Genomic DNA, 20367 nt, shown 5'->3' with positions numbered 1-20367 from the left:
TGACAATTTTGATATCTTATAAAATTATGACAAATGCAAAATAATTAAATAAAGGTGACATAACTCAAAATATTATTATATTATTATATATATATCTTGATTAGCTAAAAATAACCAAATTCAAAATAAAACAATTTCTTCTTCAAACTGTAATCATCAAAAATCTTAATTCTAATATTCTGTAGAAGATTCTCCTTTTTATTTATAAATATAACACAACTCAAAATGCATTTTTACTTATAAAAAATATTTATACAATCTTTTTAAAAATCTTAAGAACGACATAAGTACTACTTAATAGACAGATTGTGAAATTAAGTTAGTTTGATGATTGATTGGAATAATTTTCATTTAACTCAAAAATGATAATAATTGAAGATCACATTTATTTAATTATATCACTTTCGAAGTAACAGAACATGTATTAAATGAATTATATGTATATAGCAATATGATGTTACAATATGCGATATCTAATGTCGTAATGAAATATATATATATGACTAAAATTTCATAATCAGAGCAAAGAATGTCTCGCCGAGCAACAAATTATTGCAATTATCTCTCATTTAATAATAACTCTCGAGTTCTATTACACGCTTATGTATACACATCGAGCACAACACGATTCAATTCTATCAATACCTTTCTTGCGACAATAACATATAAATTAGTGGTCACTGTGTGGAATTTATCCTTTATGCTCGTCATAGAGTTTAGTTGATCCTTTATGCTCGTCGTGGAGTTTACATAGTACATTGTTTCAATAGTAAGAGCTGCAGAGAACTCAACGTGAAAATAACATTAAAACTGAGTGGACGAGATACGAGGCATGTGAGCCTGTTGACAGTCCGCAGTAATTTTACATTTTTGCATTGTGTTCAAGAACCGTAAGATTAGAGTGCAAATGATAATTATCCACAGTATCTTTTTTTTATAAAAATAAAAGGATAAAATTTCTGGAGAGCAGACATTTTACTGCTGGCTTTATTAGACCGTTTGTTACAAATGTGCCGATTGCGTACTTATCTAAACTAGGTGCATCCTTCTGCGCAATTTCCAAGATTAGCAATTGCCGGTCCGTTGTATGAAAGTGCTCATACGTTAGTATTACGGGCTTATGCACAATAAAACGTAAGCTAAAAGAGCATATTGTGTGCAACATATACAGAATGCAAGCAAGATGCAAATGTTTGTAATAAATATTCAGCTATGTTTGGAAAACAATAAAAAGAAAAAAAATGCGTGTAAATAGAAAATCCAATATTAGATGAGAGCATTTACAATTTACAAAATTTGTATTTACAAAAAAAAATTGTTTGTTCGAAAGATTAATTCAACTGTTAAAACAAAACGGTCACGTTTTGGAGCAACGGCTTTCGCGTACCGAATCGTGCGACCGTGTGTTCGTTGTATCGAGTGAATTGTCTATCGGATAATAAAATTCGTAATTATGTACAGGAATGGAATCGTATAGTCGCGAGTATTAGCTGCATCGATGATATACCGCCATTCGGATACGTTCGGGCATCGGACATTTTAATGTTACGGTTAGCCGGTGCTATAAACAAACCCACCATACCCTGAAATGAGCGCGATGCGAGCTGCACGGAATTACTGCCAAGCGTGATTAATTAGCGGACGCGGTCGTAATTCCCGCATCGTTCTTTCGCGGTTCTAAAGTGCGCTGTTTCGCACAGTACATATAACGTTGCCGTCCCATTTTGAAATGCAGGTTGCCGGTGGCAAGTGATATAAATCAATAGCTCGGGAGAGCTATGGAATTACATCAAATATATTATATTATACCAAGCCAATTTCAATATTTCTATGCGCGAGCGCAAATCCCGTTATCGCGTAATTCGTTACATTTTTAGCGTAACCCATAAATTATTTTAAACCCAGAAAGGAACGTTTAACGTCAGCAAAACCAAACAGAATTTCAATCCCGATATATTTTCGTGACGAAGAACATCTTTTCCCTGGCTTAAGGGAATCCTAAACTGAAGATCGAACTCCGACGGAATCGCTATTTTATCAACCTGTACATGTACCTACAATTTACAACACGTACGATTTACGAAACGTTTACAACACATACAATTTACGTAACATTGACATGTCACTACATGCTATTACATCAATACCGTACGCAGACGTATACACAAATTTTCAAGCATCCTATTCTTTTATACACTAAAGTTCTTAGGTTCAGTTCTAAAAAGCACAGTATTGTTGATACGATAAAAGAACTGCGGGGCTAAATTTGTTTTATACGTATAAAGTACGTATAAAATTGTTCATTTTTTCCGCTTTTCATGTAGAATCGTTTGGCTTCGTGTGCGTCTGTATTTTAATTCTAAAAAAAGATTTATAATTCTGTGTAATCAACAAAAGGATTTTCATACTAAAAAGGTATCGCGTTCAATTAAAACAGACGACTTTAAAATTCCCTTTCTCAAACTATATTTTGAACACGTTGTGTTGTCGATCGCGACAAAATATAAAACCTTTATATAAAGCAAATATTGTTACGAAATGACGTCGGAAGTCGACAATAAAATTATAATTTTCCAACTTTTTTCCATTTTCGATATGAAATCGTTACAATTCTGTATAATCAACAAAAAGATTTCTCTACTGGAAAAATATCGTATCGTTGGCAAAGTAGACGACTTTAGGATTCCCTTAATTCTTTAACTGCTTTGGATACTTTGTGCTGCCGATCGCGATATGCGATTAGAGAGTAGAAAACAGGAACATTATTCATACCACTAGCACTTTCACGATAGTTTCGTGATTAGTTTTAGCAAATTTCCCGACACGATGCACGCACGTCAGAGTACTGGTTGGAGAGTATTGGCTTCATCATGGACCTCGTCGCAAAAATTCATTAGCTTTGTACCTACAACACGCGCGCGTTAGCTACTCCAGGCTTCTGAACTCTGCGGACTTTCCCCGCGTTGCATCTATGTATTTACCGTTGCGATACACAGGGTTACATTTGTCGTTGCAGAGCGGATTGCCTTTCCCGCGTCAGTTTCGGCAGCGAGACCATTCGCAATTAGTGGAACTTCAAATACAACCATTTCCGGAGGTTTGTCCGTTTCAAGTTTATTTGTCTCGTTCGTTTGAAAAGAAACGGAAGGAGAGACAACATTCGTGTATCGGTAAAGATATAGTAAAGCATCCGGATTATCTGGTGCTCGATTATCCGGACGATTGAGATTCCCTTACGATCGAATATACGTACAAATGAAACTTTTTATATATTATATATATATATATATATATATAGAAGAAAATAAACAATTTTTATCGCTTGCAGTTTTTCTGTAAAGTTGATAGTATTTGAGTAAAAAATCGCAGTTTAGTCCATTCTACCCCTAAAAGATGAATCTTTCGAAAGATTTATCATTACTTTCCAAACACTGTGTATGTATACATATATATATATATATATAAATAATAAAATTATTATATTTTATATAATATATATATATAATAAAATATATAATTATATATATATATATATATGTATATATACAATTATATATTTTATATTAAAATGTATAATTAATAATATATATTAATTCTCCGGAGATGACGTGGTCCAGCAAACATGACTTGACACTGTTATAATTTTTTGGTCATTATCAAATGTCTCTGTTTTATAACAAGACAGCTTTATGGCGTAAATGAGATATTCTGATATAAATATGATAATTTTGTTACATGCTTTGTTATATATTTAGCACATAACATAATTATGTAAATTAAATGTAATTAAATTATATCCATGTATCATTCTATGAATGAGACATAACAAATACAAAATACATTTACAGCACAAAACCATAATGAAAAAATATGTAAATTATATAATATATATTTTAATTACATCTGCAGGAATGTATACTGTAACTCTATAACAGTTATAATATATCACTAAAATTATAAGATTGTACTTTCCTATAAAATTACATCATTACGATGTAACTTAATTTCATAAATTATACGTATAAAAAAACGCATTAATGAGACAATATCTTCGCAAATCGACCAAGCTAATTCAGTTCCAGAGTAACAGAAACTGTTTACAAATGAAAAACTGAGATTTCTTCTACATACGTTAATAAAACTTTTAAGTTAAACAAAGCGAATGAGAGGTAAATGTAATTCACATCATTATTCCGACAAGAACTCATCAAATAGGCCCATTACTTTGTTTCGCACGAAGTAGTTAACGCCCACGTAAAAAATTATTATTACAAGGGATCAAGAACAGAAAGTCAGAGTGAGTATGTTTAAATAAATGAGAGTATAAAAACTTGGTTAAGAGTAAAGCGTTTAAAAAGAATTAAAAAAGGATATGTTTACGTTGTTTCGTTAGTAATGTATTTTCTTTTAAAGGTAGATCGAAAACGTAATCGAAATTGGAAATCTTAATGTACGTAATACTAATTGTAAAGTTTAATATATTTATTGTTATGTACCTAATTGAAGTCTTGTTATATTAAATTTTTTATTTTACGCAACAAATTTTATACATATGATTTTTATACATTCATTTTAATTTATTTGATTATTAAACCTCTTTTACAAGAATATCAAACAATTTAATTGTCTTTATATGCTACATCTGCAAATCTGGATTTTATTTTAAAATATTTTTTTTTCCTTTTTAACGTCAATCTGATTCTTTGAAATTAATGAGTACTTTTTAATTAACATAAATCATAAAGTTAATTAAATGAATTTTACAGATCAGTCACTGTGTTACAGATTTTATCTCCAGAGGATTAAATAAAAAAGCACATGACGAAACTATTTCTGAATATCCTACGTGATATTACTGGATCACATCCTTTCGTTGTGATGCCTGGACTTTTGTTCACTGTAAGGAAAATGATGATACTCGTGAAATATCTGAGCGTTAAAGAGCGAAGGAATAAAAAGGAAGTAAAAGTTTACTTGCACGATTATTATGACAATTTAGACTCATACCGTGGTCTTGGCGCGAAGTGTTCTCTGGCTTTCGCCGCATAATATCGTGGCATAGGTGGCATAGGTACGTGTTCCATGCGGGAAGGCGCATTTAGAGCCGCATTACATAGACAGTGGTCGGCGGCGGAGTGACGCGGCGTAATTGCCACGGCAATTACTGCCGACACATTTCACATGCGCGATGTAACAGCAACGCGTTGTTTCGCGGCGCGTTTCAAATTTTCGGTGTTGGCCGACACGCTTCAACTGCGAACGGATAAAAGCAACGACTGTGCGAAAAAGCGGTCACCGAGTGCGCCTGGTGTATTGCACACGTGCACATTAACACCTCCGCGTTTGACCTTCCCGATTTTCTCGCGTCAAATAATTCGGAAATTGATCTAGATGGCTGTGCGGTAGGTATCGTAATGACTGCAGTTCCGACACGTAAAGTCTTTTAACCCCCGGAGCTAAAATCTGTAACGCAATTAATACTGACGCTACGTCTGTAGGAGCTATTTAATTAAAAGACACTAATTAGTTATTTCATCATGGAAATTTGGTTAAAGAATCTAAAAATTTAATTAAATACCGATAAAAATAATTTCATAAAATAGATAATGCTTAACATTTCTGCATAAGTATTTTGATCTAATTATTTTGATAAAATTATTTTCAAATTTGCATCTAGCTAAATTTTTAGCTAAATTTTTACTTCAACGAAACCATTTGTTTTATAATGGAATCAAAATGACATAACCAATATAAAAAAAGACCGAATACTAAATATATTTTATATATTTAGAATAAGAATATTTTAAATTGACAGGTATAATATAAAGGAAATCAATTTGACATTTTTGACAGAGACTTATAATCAAGTGAGTCCAATAGATCCACCATCAGCTCTGAAGAGTTAAACTTTCTGACAGATGTACGGCGAAATCGACGTTCAAAGCTAGATAACTTGTGAGCTAATATATTGCTGAAAATCCTTCTTTTTCCCTTTATCAAGGTGACATTCAATCAAGAAAGTTTTATATTTTGTGCCATAAAATCAAACAGTGAACAGAAAAGTGGATGATTTAGTGAGATTAAACGTATCGTTAAAATATCGTATGGTGAAACCTACGAATTACGATAATACATTGTACCTACGGGCGTATCTATCGTAGATACGAGGTGAAGTAGGTGTAACCGCGGCAACATCTAGCACACCGACCGAAATCCAGTGAAACACAACGAGCGTTAGAGGCCGGAAATTACACGGTGTATCTTTTTCTGATTATAATTAATGGACTGGGTATCGCTAGTCGGCTTATATTAAACCGCCCCGCATCTTCCGGACGGCGGATATTTAGCCACCCACCCACACTGCCGCGTTATTATTGTCCAAGTTATTATTGTCGGGCGAGTAACGCGAGTAACCGCGCGCGCAGCTCAATCTATTTAACGGCACCCGAAATTTCGACGCTATCTTGCCGGGTATGTGTAGTCAAACGCACTCTCGTTCCTCCATCCAACGCCCGCGGAAACTAACTTGGCCCTACCGTCATTTCCGGTCGCTGGGCATAGCTGGTAATGCGAGGCAAAGCTTGTTGGGTTATAATAACACCAACTAATTGAGATGGATCTGTGGATTCTCGAGTTGGTTAGCCGATGAAAAACATTGCCGCAGGTTCGTACGTTTATTCCGTTGTGCACGTCCACATCATGCGTCCGTGTGCATTCGTTTGCGTGTGCATGCGTGCGTGCGTGCGTGCGTGCGTGCGTGCGTGCGTGCGTGCGTGCGTGCGTGCGTGCGCGCGCGCGCGCGCGCGCGTGTGTGTGTGTGTGTGTGTGTGTGTGTGTGTATGTTAAGCAAGGATTACAATTGATAATGTATCACACGAATCCGACAGTCGATATCGCGCGCACGACTGCAAATAAAATCGTGAAATTCACGGGCTTACTACTTATCACACGTATCTCTACTGTAATAAAATATATTGTAATAAAATATCATTTCACAGACCTCAGTCAGCGTTCTAATTTTTACAGTTCCATGGATTCTGGTCCATCGATTAGAGATTCATACACCGATAATTAGTGTCCGCGATTTATGAATGGATACGAAGCAATATGCTTGGTACATACAAGCACGTGTAATATAATAACATGATAAAAGTATTTTGCGTCTCTCAGGCGTAAAATTTGACAAATTGATGACATAATAATAATAAATTTAAAAGTTATACTCTCTAAATTTCTTGAAGTAAAATTCCGCTCGAAAAAATAGAGTGATTACCATATCGCTCAAATCGGAGTAACTTTTCAGTCAAATGAAATGAATTCTTCCTCTCTTTTTTGTGAAATGAATATTTTCACTCGTAATTAAAAAATGATCATTTACAATTGGAAACAATATACACCAAGCAAGAAATTCGATAATCGAAGTAAACGAGTTACACTGATCGTTATCTCGTGTCAATGTTGCGTTTTATCGACAATGCTTCTTTTAGAGATAAAATATTAACAAGATCAAATCTACGTATATTGACAATTTTTTTAGGATAAGATTCCTGATCTCATATTAAGCTATTTTGACTACTATTTCATTTCAAACAAATAAAACATTCACTATGGAGTTAATTCATCTTTATGAAAAATAGAATGTCATTCCATTCCAAGTGATAGTATTTTCCGTTATCGATTGAAGTAGATTTTTAATTATTTTGAGTGAAATTTGACTCTAAAAAATTTTAAGAACTATGAGATGTTATATAATAAAAGTCTTATGCACATAAGATGAATAATGCAATAAAAAATCTCAAAGTACATCGAAGATATTATAATGTCTCGCGAAAGCTTTCTTGAAAAAAATGAACGTTCCATTGATCTTCTTATTAATCCCGATCACGGCCCGCTCTTCAATTTTATCTTCCTTTCTGTAAACTCGTTCGCTCTCATTTTTCTCGCGCTGCTCCCTTTTTTGGCGCTGTTTGCTTTCTGAACACGCACTCACATTTTCCCTCATCGAGCCATCATTACTTAGAACCAGTTATCAGCTCTGAACAGACGATATCTACTTCAAAATCTTTATAAATGGCGTAAAATCGATTGCCTATGTTTGCCACACATTTATATATGTATGTTGAAGACAGAAAAAAAACACTAGTTATTGCGCTATTGTTAGCCTATTTATATGATTTATAATTTGATATCTCGATAAAAATCGAGGCAAAATTGTGTCTACAATTTTATATTTTGATATCCATGCGTGTTTTACAAGAATATTTTGATATTTGTATATATTTTAATATTTCAAAAGTTTTTTACAAATAAAATTATTAAAATCCTATTTTTAATTCTGTCGTAAATTATACATTGTTTAAAGTGGCCTTTGTATCAATTATCATACGTTTAATAAATATTTTAATATTATTTTTCATAAGCTGGAAATAGCCAATACCTATAGCGTTAAAATTTATTTAACGTTGATCGAAATTGCTTTATATCAATTATCATATGTTTAATAAATATTTTAACAATATATAAATGTTTTCCATAAGCTGGACATAGCCAATTATAACGAAGCTTATGGTGTTGAAATTTATTTAACATGGTCCAAGATTGTTTTATGTATTTAATCGTTTGTTTAATAAATACATGTATTTTAATATTGTTTTTCAAAACCCGGAAATAGCCAATATCTATAGCGTTAAAACTTATTTAATGTTGTCCAAGGTTGATAATAACCGAAATAATTATTTTCTGTGTATCAATTAGTTTTATGTAAATATAAATATGATTTCGTGCTATAAATCATTTACATATTGATGTAAATCGTATACATTAGGACAAAAGCGATTGATCAATACTGAAATATCTTCTGGGAATAGGTATGTGTAACATAACGAACGGTAATTTTTTATTCATTTTGATCGACAACACTGGCACACTACAGCTCTGGCCACGTGTCGCCATTTATCATGATAATTTCGTTAAAAAATCTGTTATAGCTTTTGTTTTATTTTCACTAAAAAGACAGCATGTTATAATTTATCTTGGAAGTTAGAATAGATACGACAATGGCCTAGCTAAGTAACATTTTGTTACGTATGTTATACGTATATATTATTCATTTCACATTTAATAATCATTTTTATGAAGAAAGACACACACACACACACACAAAAATTAAATAAAAAAACAATTACTATTTAACGTATACTTATTTTATAATTTCATCATATATTATGTTTTAAGATTATATCACATTGGTCCTAAACTTTCTGACGAATATTTGTAGCATATATACGAAATTATGTCAATTACATATAAAACTCAGTGAGAAGAGAGAAAAAAGTAATACAGATTTTATCTATCATAATAATTAATTTCTTATTTCCAATTTTCTATTTATTATTATTAATTTTTTTACAAATTAAGAAAGGCAAGGAATAAGTAACAGGAACAGTAAATAGTGAAACTCACGATCGGACGAGATTATTGGTCATAAGCATGATCACGCATAATGAAGAGCATAATGTAATGTGACCCGATATACTACTATGGTCAATTTTGCTGCCTTCGATTAAACTATGTTGCGGTCCACGTTTGACCAAACATCGTTAGCAACCTATTGCTAACGTCGGAATACGGCAATCGTGCTGTAAGGACGCTTACAATAAGGAACCGTACAACAACGGGCGGATCTTATAGTGTAGCGACATAATCTCACGACAGATCGGGACTCGTGACCCAGTATAACATTCACGATACCCCGCGTACACGCCGCAATCTTCGATAATCACCCTCAACCCACTTCGTACGTCCCCTTGTTCTTTCCGCCGTAATAACGTCCACTTGAGAAAATTGCCGAGCATATTCGTCTACGACGGATATAGAAAACTCTGGGTTTCGTTCCGTGTCTCGTTTGCAGACACGGATATAACGACGCCACCTCGGCGCCGCTAATTTTGTGCCGTAAAATATACGCCTCGCGGAAAACGCTCTTGTTCTATCTTCAACGTCATCTTTTCCTGTCTAGGAACAGAGGTGTAGACGGGAATGATGTCGGATGTAAATGCGTCAGAGAGAGAGAGAGAGAGAGGGAGAGCAAGATTACATTTGCGAGATATCGTTTGCAAACTAAGTGAATCGATAGCAACGAACGCGTTAGCGGATCTTAAACATGCTAATGGCAAACTAAATGCGGTTCGCCACGTGTGTCCACGGACCGTCGGAAAATCTGATTGACGTGCATGTGTTGCACCTGCTTTGCGGTGACGCATGGGCTCGATGTAGCCGATGCAGAGTGAAATGTCTATATGCGTTAATCCACACGTGACCACGCACACGTAATACTGGCGCTAGTTCGATAGGATTTTCTGTGGTTTACAACCCTATTATGTGGGTATCTTCGAATGACAAAATTCGCATTATTCCTCTTGAAGATAAAAATTATAGAGGTAATAAAAGACAGAGCTAGATAGATAAAGCGTTTATTACTGTTCCAGGGCAAGTCTTCTAAGAACAGGTAATCGAAAGAAAACAGAGAAAAATAATATAGAATATAAGAAAAATAATATAAATTAAAAAAATAACAAAGAAAATAAAGAGAATAAAATAGAGAAAAAGAGTTAGTAAAATTAATAAACTGTTGATGCAGCGATCAAATAACGGAGTAATACAATACACAATATGATTTTTTAAAATATTATGTTAGTTTTTTTTTTATTAATACAAAAAGAACAAATACGCGTGTAATACGATATTATGCAGTAACAGAAATATGGTATCATTTACTTATATCCGACCATCGCCATATACACGAAACGTCTAATTTTCGTTAGTAACTTAAGTAAAATCGCCTGAAGCGAGACGCATCTCTCGCACAAATGTAGAGAAAAGCATTATCTGTACACGATACGAAATAACACGCATTTATCCTCGATATACACGTAGCGCAGGGTGCCTCTTTATTACAGCAGTTATGAATAGGAGCTAGAATGAGAGTGCAAATGGGAATGTAATGCGAAGCCCCGCGTTGGCCCAGTAATTCGGGAAAAGTCGCCGGATGTACACACACCATAGGTACCATCGTCGTCTCATAGCAATCGTTTCCGTCTCTTTGCCTTATCATTCGAATGTTAGAGTCCTTCATGTGAATCCTGCAGCCTTTCACAGCGCGATTATTAAATGCACGAAAGAGCATGGATCGCGGAAATACACGCTATGGGACGGATATTATCAGTTGTAATGTCGGCATATTCTCGGTTATAGCTGTAAAGTACGTGAGACATATGAAATACGATTTCCCGTATTTCAGACGCGAGAATAGTAATTCTGGCGGTACACAGAGGAGTGATGAAGTTAAATTAATCCATAACCACCAGTCTAGATGAAATCCGAGATATAATATGGTTACGGTGAGCTAAATTTCAACTTGATAAATAAACAATAGTATTATCGCTATTATCGTTAATTTCGAAAGGATCTGTATTTTCTGGATTTGCCGTCGGCCACTGTAAAAATATGCTGAAAAAAAAGTTTTCGGTATTTGTGACTATAACTGCATGGTAAAATATTATGGTCAGGAGCTCCATTATAATGATTTCTGCTATGTTAATATAATAATATTATATTTAATGATATAATATAATAATATTATATTTATATGAGTTATATCAAAGAAAGAATTCCCTTATTTTCGCAGTGGATCTTGAAAGGTCCGATAATATTCATATGTAAAATCATAAATATATTTTTCAATTCTATATAAACTGTATTTTTCGTAATTAGTTCTTTGAAATCAAATTAACGATCAAATGTTATTTTCAGCTTCAGTTTATAATTGTATTTCAAGTCTAATAAACAATCGGCGTGCAGTTTATAGAACTGAGAAATGTATTTGCAAATTAAATATGAATGTTATTAAACTCTAGTTGTAAGATCTACTCCGAAAATAAGATTCTTCCTTTAATTTAATTTATTCTTATTATATTAGTCTAAATTTAATTTATAATTGTATTTATAGTTCTATATATGTATCAAAAGATATGATCGTTCCGAAAATGATATTATCTATATAATCGTTTTTAACGTATCATAGCAGTAAAACTATAAAACTGGAGCTCCTAACAATAATTATTTTACCACGTAATTATAATTACAAATACCAAAAACTTTTCTCTCCAAGTAATTCAATAAACGTGAACAAAAGTTCTTGCAAGTTTTCTTTTTTTTTTTTATTCACGTTTATTTAAGTTACACTGAGAGAAAAGTTTTTGGTATTTTTGTGACTGTAATTGGTAAAATAATTCTATTCTATTTACAAGCTCTTGTAAGCTCTCTCTTTTTTTATTCACGTTTATTTAAGTTTCAATGAAGTATTCGTCGAATCCATGATCGAAGAACAGCGTCTGTTTGTTCTTCAAGGGTTCGGTTTCATCGTGGAAGGGGCCCATGGAAACCAACCATGGGATGAATGCAATGGCTATCGTTGAATCTATCGTGTATCTAACGATAAAGGCTACGTCTAATGAGAATGTGCGCGCGCGTGCTTGCCAGTGAATTCATTATCCAAATAGTGAAGATCGAAGAACCGCATTGTTCGGTTTCCTTTCGGTGCATCTATTAATCCCGACGGCGGCGAACTTTCAGTAATTGAAACGGCGAGTTAACTTAGGCAGAGCTCCGCAGATCTTTTACGCTGCACTCGCTTTGTGCTCGCGTTCCCCACAATCGTACGTGTGAAATAATAAAAACCGAGGATATGAAGTGTGTACTGCATCGATATAGCTAGCCTTCTCTTTCTTTCTCTTTACGCGAGGGTGCAACTCCATGGTGTTGGATGTATGGGACCAAAGCTCAGCGTCCCTACAACCTAATGCTGCGGTGCATTCACGAGAATTCGCATCACATCCCCTTGTACGTACTACTACGCCACGTCCCTGCATCGACCTCGCGTTCTCTTTAATACTCTTTTCGTGTCCCTCGGAATCGCCTCCCCCTCGTCGTCACCTCCGCCCCCATCGTCCGGCCATTCTCTTCCCCTGAATGTGTTCCTACAGTCGTGTACTTTCCAACCCATGGAGATCGCGTCGGTTGAGTACAATAGGCCCTCCCAACCGACCCTTCGTCCTCGTGGTTCACCCTCGAAGAACCCACGCCGTCGACGAAGCGTATACAGGCATACGTGCCGACACGCTGACGACATGTCTTGTCGGTACATCCGCCGATTAACAGGCGAACGAGCGGCGATCCTGGTTCAACAACGTTCGATGGGTTTCGCTCGACACCTTGCAAGGCTTTACAAAGATAGACCAAAAGAGAGAAGTAAGCTTTTTAAAATCTTTCTCGTTTTATCTCGAGACTACTTTGCACTATAAGTAATGGTGAATGTTCTACATTTTATATAGACAAAAATATAATTTTCGTAAAAAAATAATAGCGTTCTAAAATATGTTTCTTTTAACTATTATCGTAAAAGATAAAAGCACAGTGAAAATAACTTTATGAAGTATAAGGATTTAATTATTCAATATTATTATTTGACTGATTGTTCAACTATTCAACGCTGTCACTTAACTGGTTATTACGAAATCTATTTTAAAAATCTAGATTTAATAGATCTAGATAAAAAGTAGAAGAGAGAATAAAGAAATTGGTAAGAATTGCTAGTCGATCTAAATTCGTGAAAATTGAGATCGACAATGTCAGACACATTTTGGAACACCTTCCCTCGAGTGCAACCCACCGCAAACACGTCTCAAGGGAGGCAAAGATACACGACGTGCTTGACATAGATTGAATCGACAATGGTTTTGTAGCCGCTTGTCTTTTTAGATGCACAGTGATGTGACTGCAGTGGTGAAGAATTGCAAACATGCGGTCTGAGGTATGCCCGAATCTTAGCTTCTGTATTGAGAGAAAAATGTTTGGGCATTTGTGACTATTAAATTGCATGGTAAAATAGTTATTGTTAAGAGCTCCACTTTTATACTGTTATAATGTTAGTAGTAATATTTAGTTCTATCAAAAAATATATGGTTGGTACCGAAAATAATAAAGTATAATCGCAACCATTTTTTTCTCTTAATGTGATAATCAAAAGTGTATTTATCGAAAATTTATAATTGTATAAAATTAATGATGTATTAAAAAAATCAATCAATAAAAGTTAAAATAATTTACAAATTAAATAATAAAAAAAGTTTAAAATGATTCAGATTCTTTGTATTCTTTATACGCTACACTGATTACCATTACACATTAATACTTTATACATTGAAATGGGTGAGAGAGATATAAAAGAGCACTGTTGCAATTATCGAACAATAGATACCGTTGAAGAATTAATAATTAAATACGCATTAAGAACCGGCTATTGAGAAGTCTGATTACATAGGGTGGCTTTTGAAATCTCTTCTTTAAGAAATGAATCGAAAACATGAGATTCGTTTGTATGTGTGCGTTGTTCGCTTTGTCTGGTTGATGTGAAAATAAGGGACGATAAATCGCTGCTCTTTCGGACGTGAAAGGAAAGCGTAAGAGGTGCTCGTCGTGTTCACGCTGACGGAAACGCCAAGTGAGGCGCCGAGCGACGATTAATTCAGCTTCGTTGGCTCAGAAAAGTGGTCTCGTTCGCGCGAAACTGGCGAAGATCGCGATCAATTGGGCACTTTACGTCACTTATTATTGGCGCGGATACAGCATGGAACGCGCTATTATATAGCTCGTAATAATACTTTCAATGCGCTTTGCTGGCCTTATCATATTTTATAAGGGCAGCCCGATCGTTTCTCACGTATACGATCGATAAATTATCGTGTTGTTGAATCGTAGTTACATTTATCAATTTTTCACGCGGCACCTACGTGAATGTTCAAAGGTCTTTAATCAGTTGTTTCTAATAACAGAATATTGTAATAGGAAATGCGAGCTTGTACATCACACATGGAATCCGTGACATAACAAATAATGATTTTGCAGAAGTTAATAAAGTAATTTTGCCACTATGCATTATTTATCTAACTTTTTCGCGCGAGCTACACCAGTTAGCTAATTAAGTAATTTATGAGTGCCCAGAGACCGTCGGAACGTCGTACATTCGCAGAGCCGCTTTAATTTAAATAGATTAATTTCTATTCGAATCCGGGACACACAAATTTCGGCATTTTCTATTAATGGCTCATTTGGCTTGTTTAAACCGTGCATCGAGCAATGTTTTATTGTCGTTCTGACATAAACCGATGCAAATACTTATACGTACCGATGTACCAACTGCGACCAGCCACGACCGAAAAGCCCAGCTGTAGCCTTGCGCGTTTCAGGATTTTTCCCCGATTGCGTTTACCTCGCACGTCTGTCTTATACACGTAGAATAATTTATACAATGACACGAATATTCATCTTTTTACATAGAGAGCGTCTTTTACAGAAATTAAAATAAAAATTAGTTTGCATTCTTTGCACGCATTTTTTGTACATCCTATTACATTTGTTAGCAAAATAGAAAAAAAGGTTTCCCTAACTATTCTCTGACTGAAGTCTGAAAACAGCACTGAATAAAAAGCAAAGCAAAAGATATAAAAACTTTTAAATTATAGAAACAAAAAATATAATAAAAAATAAACGAATATAATAAAAAAATGACAAAATAAAGCAAAACTTGTATCGTACCGTTTAAAGTATTTTTAACACAAAATCTTCAATCTTGAAACTAACTTCTGAAAAAAGAGTAATTATCTTTTTGTTTTATTTCAACGATCTTTTTTCATATATAAATTTAAATTTCTTGATTTTTAATTTATTTATTTCATCAAATTTTTGTTCTGCATACACAAAACACACACACACACACACACACATTTTTTAATTAAAATTTAATCTTCTCACTAAAACACCATATGTTCTAATCGTCTTAAGTAGACATTTTTTATCTTAATCCTACATAATTTCTCATAATAAATCCATTCGAATTTAGAAAATGTATGATTACTGAAATATTGTAAAGATGTTACAATGCTTTCTAGAAAAATTTTAAAAATTCTATAACTTTTATATAATTTCATGATATTTAAAGAAATAAATAAAGTTCAAACCTAGAATTGATATTACAGTAATTTAATTTTAGATTAAATTCCCTGATTTTTCCCAGTTTTTCCTGACCACCAACAACTCTATCAGTAACAATTTATATTCTCATCACGTTAAGGAATCATTCCATTTTAATCAAATTAACCGTTTCATAATTTTTAAAAATTTGATAATGTTATCGCTTACATACATACGTCTTACGAGTTAAAATTAAAACAAAATTTTTGTTTGATCGCAGTAATTATTTTAAATCAATAGCGTACAGTAGTTTTTACGTTATACATTAAGCAACCAACCTAGTTGAAATGGCATAGAATGATTCTATTATATTTATTCTTGCTTTCTATCATAGACTTATCGCACTATCGCACAGTGCGACCAACCGAGAGATCCAATCATCCATGACAGCTATTGTAAATTACTTCCTGAAAATGGACCTGAAGTACATGCACGTCTTCTCCCACGTGTCAATCATCTCATGATCCTTTCAAAGCTCCTTATTCCCCCTTCTATGTATTCTTCAAGGTGAGTAATCGTACTGTACGTTCTATCCTTTCTCGGACACGTTTCACGTTTTTCGTTCGGTAATCGTACCAGGTAAAGCATGTAGATAGGCAGGTATTCCTACCGCCATACTAGTGGACTGCTGCACTGGTACGCGAGCAAAACCACATGGCCTTATCTGGACCATAACGCTTCGCATATATCGTGTCGCGAGCCACCGGTTTTCCTTCCCTTCCTCTCCCGCTCCGAAACTTTCGCGGTTGCGAATGCAATATAAGCTGGATCCGCCGTGCGATTCTGCCAGGTCACGAAGACGCATACATTCTCGCGGGGGTGGCATACAGCTGTGCACATATCATGTCCATGCGATACCCTCGATCGCATGCCGTGCCGCGCCGCGTTACGCTATTGGCAATGCACTTCCCATTGTCGATGGCGGCCCGTTCGAGCATCGAACCACGATAGAGCGGCCTCTTTTCCACCTTGGTGGCGTTGTGGATATTAAGGTCAACGCGAGCGATCACACAGGAAGTGATGGACCGATTTTCCGCATAATTTCGCATGATATTACCGCAACGCGGAGCCGCGGATTGTCCGATGTACCCACGAATTTTCGAGAATATCCGCGTCTTTCCCCGTTCCTCAAACTTCCCATTAACGAGTTATATGATCATTACAAAGTCCGTGTGCTGTTCGTGATGTTGAATATAATATGGAATGGACCGGATTGCGAGGAAAAGAAATCTTTTAGATATAGACAGAGAAAAATTCAACGATAATAGCAAACTCGCAGGAAAATCATTAGGGCTTCGTTATAATGTTTGAAAGATTCTGTTAAAAAAAAATACATACTTTTATGCATTTCGAATAATTTCAGTTAATTGTAGTTAAATAATTTAACGAAATATTTTTACTTCTGGACAGGTTAAATTTCAAATTAATCAAACGACATGCAGAAATATATCAAACCATTAATTTGAAATTTAATTGTGTATTTGAACATAAACCGAGTTACTAATACCACTGCCGGATTATTTGAAAACGGTCTGAAAATATGAAATACCTATTATTTCCATGTTCATATTACAATTTCAAGTTAATTGAATTATCGATACGATCGGAAGCATGTAAATAATTGATGTACATGGTAACATGAGGAGTATTTTCATTTATCGACTTTAAAAATGCATTCGTATCATCTCCTCGTAATTTCTCGACAACCTAATTTCTCGGTTATCTCTCACAGGATAAAGGAAAAGCCGCGGTATTCCGCAGAACGAGTGAGCCGCGTAGAGTTACGGCACCTCCCACGAGCACGACAAGAAGAGATCTTCTCCGAAGTAGCGACCGTGACAAGTGGCGCGACGAAACTCCGTCGTGTCGATACAATATGGTTACATTTCCGTCGTGTCCCCACGACGGCCGTACATCCCTTTAAATCCACTTTTATGGCGTCGAGGGACGGTGCGTGAGATCCGTCAAGATGACGGACATCCTTTAAATTCGCCGGAAAAGCTGCGGGGCGGGCACAGACGACTCCCCGAGGATACCGAATGTACCTCCAACGAAATGAAATTCTGGTCGGCGTGCTCTCGCTCTCCCGCTCTCCCGCTTCTCTCGTCCGATCGTAAATCGACCGGGATGTACATGACGGGCGGCAATAGATAGGTAGGCACACCTACATGCCCAAGTAAATGGAGAAAGCGACCGTTCCAGTCAAGACGATCGAGAGACGTAATTGGCATCGTGCAAACCTAGAGTGGTCTTGATTCAAGATCCCAATACCGTGCCCTTCTCCCTTAATTGCGCAACGCCGAAATCGGGCGCGCGCCGGGAATAATTGAAATCACACAAGAGAGCCGGTTATTCTCGCTGTTTAACCATGTTTACGCGACATCAGATCCATTTCGACACAGGCGAAACGTACATCGAATTTCGCCAGATTCAACTCTCCAGAGCTATTGGATCCATTCAATTATAAATCTATTTGTCAAAAGTGTCAAACAATCCAATTTTCTTTATGTTATATTATTATATCTCTAAATCTGGATTATATCTGGGTTTATTTTTATTAAAATATATTTTAATATTTATTCTTTTCTATACGAATTATGTCATTTTAATTCCTTGAAGTTAATTTATGTCTTTTTTAACCATAGAAGACTATTGTGATATTGTACAATCGCTATCAATATGTAAAAAATATGCACATGAAAATAAGCTACTTTTAATAAATAGAACACAAGTGTTTCACACATTTTACACATTGTTAATAATAAAATACTTATAATCTAAATTTTTATAAACACGAATAATCTAATTAAGTTAAAAGGAAAGAAAAAAATAAGCACAATATTAACTTAACCTTTAAATGATATAGTTCAATTCAATTGTGTGTGTGTGTGTGTGTGTATTTCATACACTTAAATAAAATAATAACACAAAACAAGAATAGAAAAATTGACACAAAACAAGAAAAGTGCTTAAAAATTGAAATCATTTATCACGCTCTCTGTTATAATACTTACTCCCAGACTGATATATAAAAAAAAAACGGACAAAATTTTTAAAAGATATTCTCCGCTTATTCAAGTTTTTAGTAGAGGATTGGATCTTGTAATATGATCATTGAAAGCATAGATTAGTGCTCAATGATCTCGCTATACGCAAAATTTACGTATCCATATAGCACTCTAGTGTTAATTAATATAAATTAAATGGATCTCATAGCCAGCATCAGTAACTATGTTACTGATTTTAGCATTATCTCCGGAGGGTTAAAATCAGTTAATATTGGCATTGATATGCATGTAACCGCCCGTAGCAAATTATTACAGCAAGCGGTGCGTGGGTTCATTCATTTCGATTTCTATACTCACTCTCCTTTTTTTGTCTCTCCCTCCTTTCTCTCTTTCTCTCGGTAATTTTGAATTTTTAAAATTGCCTACCTAATTGAAAATTTTTCTATTATTCCTCCATTCCGATTATTCTATATGCATAATATTCTGCATCAGATATCAACGAAGTATTTAGTTATGAATCACGTAGTGATAACAATGGAAATTTCATGAAAATTAGATGTCGAATAGATGTGCCGCACAATAGTTCGCCAATGCGTACTAAACATGAGATATTAAATACACAATAATGAATTGAGAGTTACTTTGCGAGATAATCCGTATGTCATTTCAACTAATCTCGATTTTCGTGATTACTGGACCGTAGAGTCGATAGCGCTATTTCAAATTAATTACATTTGCCGCGCATATTATATAAATTACTATACATACTATTAAATCACAATTAGCGTGTAATCATTATTATTATTACCGACATATTTAATCACATTAACTAATTCGCGACTTTTTTTTACGTCGGAAATTTATACAAACGTATGCGTATAAAGATGTAACTCGTGCGATCAAAATTTAGTTATATTTTATATAAGAGATTTATATTAATGCAATTGCTTTATAAAAATTACAATTATCTTAAATGAAACGAGATAAAGAAACAAATAAAGACTATATTATACTCGTATTTCCGATACCTCGTTATAGAAACAGCGTTCATTCATAACTCGAGAATACAAAAGCAGTGGTTGAGGTACGAACTTTGACTACCAGATAATGTTCTACATTTCGACCTCGATATCCGATATACGAAGCGTGTATAATGGGAGCACACGTATTGAAATGAAAAAGGGGGCAGCAGTGCGCGTGTTAATTAATTGGCTCGGCTAAATGGCAGCATCTCGTCCGCGTATTTACCTGTATATGCGTCAATAGATAA

General features: G+C 34.7%; 1 protein-coding gene across 2 annotated transcripts in view; it reads right to left on the bottom strand.

Moving 5' to 3' along the window:
* Positions 1-20367, bottom strand: part of kek5 (leucine-rich repeat, immunoglobulin-like domain-containing kekkon 5 protein) — a 116577-nt gene that overhangs the window by 39732 nt on the left and 56478 nt on the right. The window lies entirely within an intron of this gene.

This window comes from Acromyrmex echinatior, unplaced genomic scaffold (assembly GCF_024713525.1).
Source record: "Acromyrmex echinatior isolate Ae372 unplaced genomic scaffold, ASM2471352v2 Scaffold25, whole genome shotgun sequence".
NCBI classification, from domain to species: Eukaryota; Metazoa; Arthropoda; class Insecta; order Hymenoptera; family Formicidae; genus Acromyrmex; species Acromyrmex echinatior.
Note: the sequence above shows the minus strand (reverse complement) of the source record. Positions and strands in the feature narration are given on the sequence as shown.